Raw genomic sequence first — 8,938 nt, 5'->3', positions numbered from 1 at the left:
ATCATTTTTGGGACTAACCTATTGACCCAGTGCCAGTTGTTTTTTGCTTGTTTTTTACATCGCAGGAAATCAATATCAAACGGAGTCCAAACACCGCGAAACTTTTTGTGGATTTTTATGGACCAGGAGACATCCAGTGGGCCAGAGAAGCACCTGGGGGTGCCCTGAGGGGGGCACAACCCACCCGGGCTCGTCTGGGGGCCCAGGCGTGCCCAGGTGGGTTGTGCCCACCTCGGTGGCCTCCCGCACCCCTCTTTGCCCTATAAATTCCCAAATATTCCAAAAACTCTCGGGGTAACCCTAGATCAGAAGTTCCACCACCGCAAGCTTCTGTAGCCACCAAAAACCAATTGGGAGCCCGTTCCGGCACCCTGCCGGAGGGGGAATCATCACCGGTGGCCATCTACATCATCCCGGCGGCCACCACGATGAGGAGGGAGTAGTCCACCCTCGGGGTTGAAGGTTTGTACCGGTAGCTATGTGTTTGATCTCTCTCTCTCTCTCGTGTTCTTCAGATGTCACGATCTTGTTGTATCGCGGGCTTTGTTAATATAGTCGGATCATATGGTGTTTTCCCCTCTCTATCTTGTTGTGATGAATTGAGTTTTCCTTTTGAGATTTCGTTTTATCGGATTGAATACTTTTATGGATTTCAGAGCACTTGATATATGTCTTGCATATGAATACTCATGGTGACAATAGGGTATCATATTGATTTACTTGATATATGTTTTGGCACTCAACTCACGGATTCCCGAGGTGACATTGCGGTAATCTACGCATAGGGGTTGATGCACGTTCTTGTCTTTGTTTCTCCGGTAGAAATCTTGGGGCACTCTATGAGGTTCTTTGTGTTGGATTGAGTATTATGAATATGAAATTATTTGGTGTTATTTTAGTACGAACTCTTGGATAGATCGATCGGAAAGAATAGCTTCGAGGTGGTTTCGTACCCTACAAACAATTTCTTCTTATGTTCTCCGCTACATAGGAACTTTGGAGTGATACTTCATTGCACGTTGAGGGATGGTTATATGATCCAATTGTATTAGCATTGTTGGGAGATTGCACTAGCAAAAGTAGGGACCCTAGGCCTCATTTTCAAGCATTGAAATACCATGTGTGCTCACTTTTGTTACTTGCTACCTTGCTATTTTTTTGTTACTATTACAAAAACCAATATCTACTATCATTACTAAACTTTTATCACCATCTCTTCACCAAACTAGTGCACCTATACAAATTCCCATTGTATTTGGTGTGTTGGGGACACAAGAGACTTTTTATTATTTGGTTGCAGGGTTGTTTGAGAGAGACCATCTTCATCCTACGCCTCCCACAGATTGATAAACCTTAGGTCATCCACTTGAGGGAAAATTGCTACTGTCCTACAAAACTCTGCGCTTGGAGGCCCAACATGTGTCTACAAGAATAAAGTTGCATAGTAGACAGCAAGCTCTTTTCTCGCGCCGTTGCCGGGGAGGTTAGGTAAGTGGCACTCACATCCCATCAACGAAGCTCTTTTCTGGAGCTGTTGCCGGGGAGCTGAGTGCTTGAAGGTATATATTTAGATCTTGCAATTGAATCTTTCAGTTTCTTGTTTTATCACTAGTTTGGTTTTATAAAAGAAAACAACAACAAAATGGAATTGAGGTTGCATCATATTATTGATCATCTTTATAATATCTTTCTTGAAAATGATGGATAAGAAAATTGTGCTCAATTGTTAGAAGATGAATGCTATAAAATGTTTGGCATTGAATCCATGAATGATGAGCATGATTGCAATGTTATTGTATGAATTCTTTGAATATCCATGATGCTAATGATATGCAAAGCGATAAGCTTGGGGATGCTATGTTTGATGAACATGATATTTTTAGTCCCCCAAGATTTGATGTGCAAATTTGTTATAATGATTGCATGCCTCCTATTTATGATGATTATAATGATGAAAGTGGATTTGGAGAGGTCATGGCTTTATTTAATGATGAATCCACCATTTTGGATGAGGCTTCAATTGACTATGATAACAAAGTTGCTATCTATGATGATTATGGTGATGACATGTATGCTATAAAGAATAATGATAACCATGAAACTTGTCATCATGATTTTAATTTTCACTCTCATGATAGTTATTTTGTTGAGTTTGCTCCCACTACTATTGATGAGAAGAAATTTGCTTATGTGGAGAGTAATAAGTTTTCTATGCTTTTGTGTCACGAAAAGAATGCTTTATGTGATGGTTATATTGTTGAATTTATTCATGATGCTACTGAAAATTATTATGAGGGAGGAACTTATGCTTGTAGGAATTGCAATAATATCAAGTTTCCTCTCTATGTGTTGAAAGTTTTGAAGTTATGCTTGTTTTGCCTTCCTATGCTAGTTGATTCTTGTTCCCATAAGTTGTTTGCTCACAAAATCCCTATGCATAGGAAGTGGGTTAGACTTAAATGTGCTAGTCATATGCTTCATGATGCTCTCGTTATGTTTCAATTCTTATCTTTTATGCGAGCATCATTGAAATCAGCATGCCTAGCTAAAAGGCATTAAAGAAAAGCGCTTGTTGGGAGACAACCCAACATTTTTACCTACTGTTTTTGTGTGTTCACATGATTAGGCTACTGTAGCACTATAGGAATCAGGCACTTTGCCGTCTGCCATGGCTAACGGCAAAGGCATGCCTAGCTGACGGCAAAGACCTTTGCCGTCTACCAGCAGACGGCAACAGGTCCGGCTGAATAGGCTATGACGAAGGGCTCTTTGCTGTCCGCTGGCGGACGACAAAGATGAAACGGTCTTTGTTGTCCGCCAGCAGACGGCAAAGAGCCTGGACGGCACACGTGGCAGGTTAGGTCCGTTAGGGGGTTAACGGCGTGCTTTGCCGTCGGCTGGCAGACAGTGAAGACCATTGCACCTTTGCCGTCTGCCAGCAGACGGCAAAGTAACCAAATAGGCCAGCCCCCAAGTGCTGCCACGTGTCAAGGTATGCTGTCCGCTGGCGGACGGCAAAGGTGCAACGGTCTTTGCCGTCTGCCAGCAGACGGCAAAGTAACCAAATAGGCCAGCCCCCAAGTGCTGCCATGTGTCAAGGTATGCCGTCCGCTGGCGGACGGCAAAGGTGTAACGGTCTTTGCCGTCCGCCAGCACATGGCAAAGTAACCAAATAGGCCAGCCGGTGCCCCCAGGTTGCACAGGTAGCTGCCACGTGGCACCTTTGTCGTCTGCTGGCTGATGGCAAAGCTCTTTGCCGTCTGCCAGCAAACGACAAAGAGCCTGTATAGCCCCTGTTTTTTCTGCTTTTTCTTAAATTCATTCAATTTCAACACAAAAATTTCACAATAGACATATGACATATCCAACACACAAGTTTCATCATACATACATAACCAACACATAGTCCCATCCATACATATTACAATAGTTTCACATTGTTCATCCAACACCTATCCATCCATCCATATAACAAGTTCCACATTGTTCATCGATACAAAAGAAAAGCAGAAAGGGAAAAGAAGCACTCCATCCATGCAAGCTTCCGTGAAGTAAATGAAATCTGCAAAATGGGAAACAAGAAAGTTAGAAGAAAACTAGAAGAAAAAGAAAAAGAAAATAAAGAAGAATAAGAAAATGAAGAATAAGAAGAAGAAGAAGAAGAAGTAAGCATACTTAGGTAAAATGGATCTAACCTAGCTAATTATTGAGCTAACCTAGGTAACTAAGCATATTAGAGCTAACTTAGGTCATTTTGGAGAAGAAGAAGAAGAAGAAGACTAGAAGAAGAAGAAGAAGAAGACTAGACGAAGAAGAAGAAGAAGACTAGAAGAAGAAGAAGACTAGAAGAAGAAGAAGGTTTTTACCCTTTTCCTGCTCATTCTTCTTCTTTTATTCTTTCTTTTTCTTCTCTTTCTTCTTCTATTCTTTCTTTTTCTCCTCTTCCTTGTTTTTCTTCTTCTTATTCCTTATTTGTGTCATTTTAGAGCTTACATAGGTAATTATGCCATTTTTAGCTAACTAAGCTAATTATGTCAATTTGGAGGAAAATAAGGTAAGTATAGGTCATTTTTGTGCTAACAAAAGTAATTATGCCATTTTTGAGCTAATGTAGGTAAGATGGATCATTTTGGACCTAACCTAGCTAAAATGGATCATATTGGAGCTAACGTAGGTAAAATGGATCATTTTCGAGCTAACCTAGGTAAAATGGATCATATTGGAGCTAACCTAGGTAAACTTGGTCATTTTGGAGCTAACCTAGGTAAAATGGATCATATTGGAGCTAACCTAGGTAAAATGGGTCATTTTGGAGCTAACTTAACTAATTATGCCATTTTTGAGTTAACTAAGCATATTATGCCATTTTTGACATAAGTAAGCTAAGTATAGGTCTTTATTGAGCTAACCTAGGTAACTAAGCATATTAGAGATAATTTAGCATTTTAGAGCTAAATTAGGTCATCTTGAGCTAACTTAGGTAAATTGATCATTTTGGAGCTAATTAGGCTTATTATGTCATTTTCGAGGATAATAAGCTAACTATATGACATATATGAGGTAACCAAGAGTGTTATGCCATTTCAAACCTAAGTGCCAGACGGAGGTGAAGGACCGGTTGGGTTTACGCCAGTGCCAGACGGAGAAGGACCGGTCGGGGTTGCACTAGTGCGAGACGGAGAAGGATCAGTCAATGCTTGTCGGGAGGCATGTTGCACCAAATATCATTTGCAATGTCTCGTTAGCATGATGCAACTGAAATGTGAATACTAGTAACTAATGACCATTCAAATGAAACTCACCGTGTCCGCTATACCAATCTGAGGCATCGGCGGAGGGGTCTGACCGTTTTTCTCGCACACGGAGTGCACATTTTGTTTTCACGAGTCAGTCATATTAGTTACTAATGAAACGAACATTACATGCATGATTTGCCTAATAAGTAGGAAAACTTACCACGAGGAGCTCGTATAGGGGCCGGTGAGATGCGTCGTTCCGGTTCCTCTCCACCTCCAACATACTAGTCGTCCTCTGCTCCAACTCGATCTCCCTCTGCTTGGCCTGCTGTTTGCCTCCGCCAGAAGCTCCTGGGCCCTAGCCTCGATGGCGAGGTCCACTGGCCATGGTCGAGGTGGTATCTCAGGAAGAGACCTCGCGTGGCGCTTCTTGATCTCCGGGAGACTTCTAGGACAACGTATCAGTCCATCCCCAATGGCTACCGAGCCATGTTTCCTCCCATCACCAGGTAGCATCACGAGCTCTGTATCAAAAGGACTCTGGCTCGGGTTGAAGCCATCCCCTTTTGTCGCCTTCCCAAAGTCTCTGTACCTCACGAGCTTGTTGTGGGAGGAGATGTTGGTGAAGCTCTCTAGATGATCGAGGTCATCCTCAGAGAATGCCTTGGCCTTCTTGAACGGGGCCATATGGGCCATGGCATAGAGGTCGTACATCGGTGGCACTTCCTTCTTGTTGTGTTTGGCCTAAAAGAGAGGAACAACATATTAGTTAAGGGCTGAAGCTAGCATGAAGAATGAAATTGCATGAATCGTTAAGGGCTGAAACCACATACCCAGTGATCCCCGTACTCAAACAGGTTGGAGCTCCCTTGATGGTGTGGCACACCTCGCATTTGGGCACGCTTATCCCAGGCCTTGTTGTGTTCGGCTAGCCAGTGGGGAGAGCACCACTCATCCACCAACGCCTCCCAACAATCCATCATATCTGCACACCATCTCGAGGGCACCTAAGTTTGGCAAAGAGAAATTTCAGCGCTACGCCTATGAATGAAATCAAGGAAACTAAGTACAAGGCCTTAAGAATAGGTAATTACCTTCATGTACTTCTCCTTACTCAGATACTTGCGGCGGCACTTCTTGTTGGCCCTCCTAATGTTAGTCGAGGCGTAGTAGTCTCGAACAGCCTGCACCCTAGCCTCGTGCCGTAAGTTCTGAAGTAGGCACTTGCACTCGGCTTCGAGAACCCTAGCCGCCTCCGCCTCGTGTTCCTCAGCAACCATGTAGAAGGTCTGCAATCGAACAAGACAACACTGATTAGTACAATCACTAGGTAATGTTGATTTTTAATTCTGTAAAGGAGAAATTACCCAAAAACCCCGCCTCACAATATCGGCCACCGTCTCGCACACGACACTGTCGACCCTCTCCTCTGGCGGGGTCGGGGCAGCCACGTACAGCTCCCAGCTCATTGCTAGCTGTGGAGCCTGACCCTCACCGGGCAACGTGACCCACCCCGGGAAGTGCTGCCGGCAAAGCACACCAAGGACCTGGTTGGGCCTGGGGACACCATCGGCGTGTATCCAACCCCTGCAGTATGACAAGGCCAACACATTAGATATTAATTTGAAGAAACATGAAGGACAAAGGTTAAAAAAGAGTAAATGCACTTACTTCTCCCCGTTAGGCTGAATCAACGACCTCTGATCGTGGGTCGCCGACACGGTCGGGAGCTTCATACCAGCAAGCTGGTAGACCTTCTTGCCCTGCTCAACCAGCTCACCCTCGCTAAAACTATCGTCAGACTAGGTCTCCTCGCCATTAGAATGGCCACTAGTCTCTGGAGTCACGTGGGATGAAGACTCTAGGACCGGAGTCTCGTGGGATGAAGACTCTGGGGCCCGAGTCTCGTGGGACGAAGGCTCGGCGACCCGAGGCTCGTGCCCGAGGCTCGTGGACCGGAGTCCGAGATGGGTCCAAGTCTGATGGCTCCACCTGAGACGGAGCACTCCGGTGGTCCTGAGAATCAGCTGGGCGTGGCGGAAAGGAAGGCACAACAGCCTTCCTACCTCTCCCGCCGCCACGTCCACCTCTAGGTGCACCCCTCTTCGTCTTCCCCCGACCTCTCCCGGCCGAAGAAGAAGCGCCCACCGGTGTCGTCATGCTGTCTACGAGCGCTCCCCGAAGCTGCTGGGGTGCAATATAGCCACCCCTCCCAGCACGCGCCGAGGAAGGAGGCTCGGAGCGCTCTCGACCCGCGCCCACCATCTATCAACACCTGCAATGACAAAGAGTAAATAAAATTAGTACAACATAAACATAATAAAAAAATTGGTGGGTGAAAATAACACCTAAAAAATTAACTAACTAAGTAAGTAATTAACCTAAAAAATAACTAACTAACTAATTAAAGGCTTTTTCTTCAGGCCAGAAATGGTCTTTAATAGGTTAAAATTATTTTAGTGTTTCAAAAATATTTGAGAAAATTTAGGGAAGCTCATTGGACATATATTGTCCATATATAAGAGTTTCAACACACGGCCATGTTCAAAATATTGGTCAGATCCATCAAAAACCCTTTATGCAAAATTCTACCTTTCCTAGTTGATACATGTCCATGCCCATGGTCAAATAGTTCTAGAAACCATTAGCCAACTAATTGACAAATAATGACTAAACCTGCCTTTTCTTTTTCTTTTCTGATTTTCAAGAAACAAAAGAAAAGGGATGCATATGCATTCTAATCCTAATCATTTACATGGTTGTTTTCTAGGAGTAGTAATTAGTAAAACTAAAACTAGAACTGGTTAACAGAACTAACCAAACTAACCTACAAACTAATTAACCTAACTAACCTAGAAACTAACCTAACTAACCTAGTCTAAAGATCAAAACAAAAGTGTCCAGATAGCAACAAAGATTTGCTTGTACTCTCTTCATAGAGAAAGATTTTAAACCAAAAATTAACAACAAAGATCAAAGCAATTAAACAATTTATGAACATTTGTATCCAGATAACAGAAATATCACCAAAAAACACAAACATAAAAAGAGTTGGATATGTTGTCGGACAGATCACTCAGAGTGATAATATAGATCTCATCAATGTATGAATCAGGCCACTACTTTTTAACATCACAAGTCATCACTGGGATCCATAGACAACAATCTCCAATTAGGAAAGAAAAATCAACCAGAAACGTTACATAGGTTCCTGAGTTCAAATAAGAATATTTCAAGAGTTTCATAACAAATGGTTGAGCCGTCAGACAATGCTTTCTAGGCAAATAGGATTATGCTTGTGATCAAACAAGTAGCAGTAAGCAACTCAAGATCCACCAAAAGGATAGCTCATTTGAAAAATAGTAGCCCGATGAACATTTCGCCATAAAATTCAGTCTCGAAAAATTATGGCAAAGCCAATGTGGACATCAGAATTGCAGATTTTCACAGCATAAGTTCAACACGACAAACAGAAACTAACCTAACTAACCTAGTCTCCTAACAGCATAGTGATACGTCTCCAACGTATCTATAATTTTTTATTGCTCCATGCTATATTATCTACTGTTTTGGACATTATTGGGCTTTATTATTCACTTTTATATTATTTTTGGGACTAACCTATTAACCGGAGGCCCAGCCCAAAATTGCTGCTTTTTGCCTATTTCAGAGTTTCGCAGGAATATCAAACGGAGTCCAAACGGAATGAAACCTTCGGGAACGTGATTTTTAGGAAGATTGTGATCCAGGAGACTTGGACCCTACGTCAAGAAACAAAAGAGGAGGCCACGAGATAGGGGGGCACGCCACCCCCCAGGGCGCGCCCTCCACCCTCGTGGGCCCCCTGTTGCTCCACCGACGTACTCCTTCCTCCTATATATACCTACGTACCCCCAAATGATCAGATACGGAGCCAAAAACCTAATTCCACCGCCGCAACCTTCTGTACCCACGAGATCCCATCTTGGGGCCTGTTCCGGAGCTCCGCCGGAGGGAGCATCCATCACGGAGGGCTTCTACATCAACACCATAGCCTCTCCGATGAAGTGTGAGTAGTTTTACTCAGACCTTCGGGTCCATAGTTAGTAGCTAGATGGCTTCTTCTCTCTTTTTGGATCTCAATACAATGTTCTCCCCCTCTCTCGTGGAGATCTATTCGATGTAATCTTTTTTTGCGGTGTGTTTGTTGAGACCGATGAATT

The sequence above is a fragment of the Aegilops tauschii genome, chromosome 7 (assembly GCF_002575655.3).
Source record: "Aegilops tauschii subsp. strangulata cultivar AL8/78 chromosome 7, Aet v6.0, whole genome shotgun sequence".
Lineage (NCBI taxonomy): Eukaryota > Viridiplantae > Streptophyta > Magnoliopsida > Poales > Poaceae > Aegilops > Aegilops tauschii.
The sequence above is the reverse complement of the archived record's forward strand: the minus strand, read 5'-3'. Positions refer to the sequence as shown.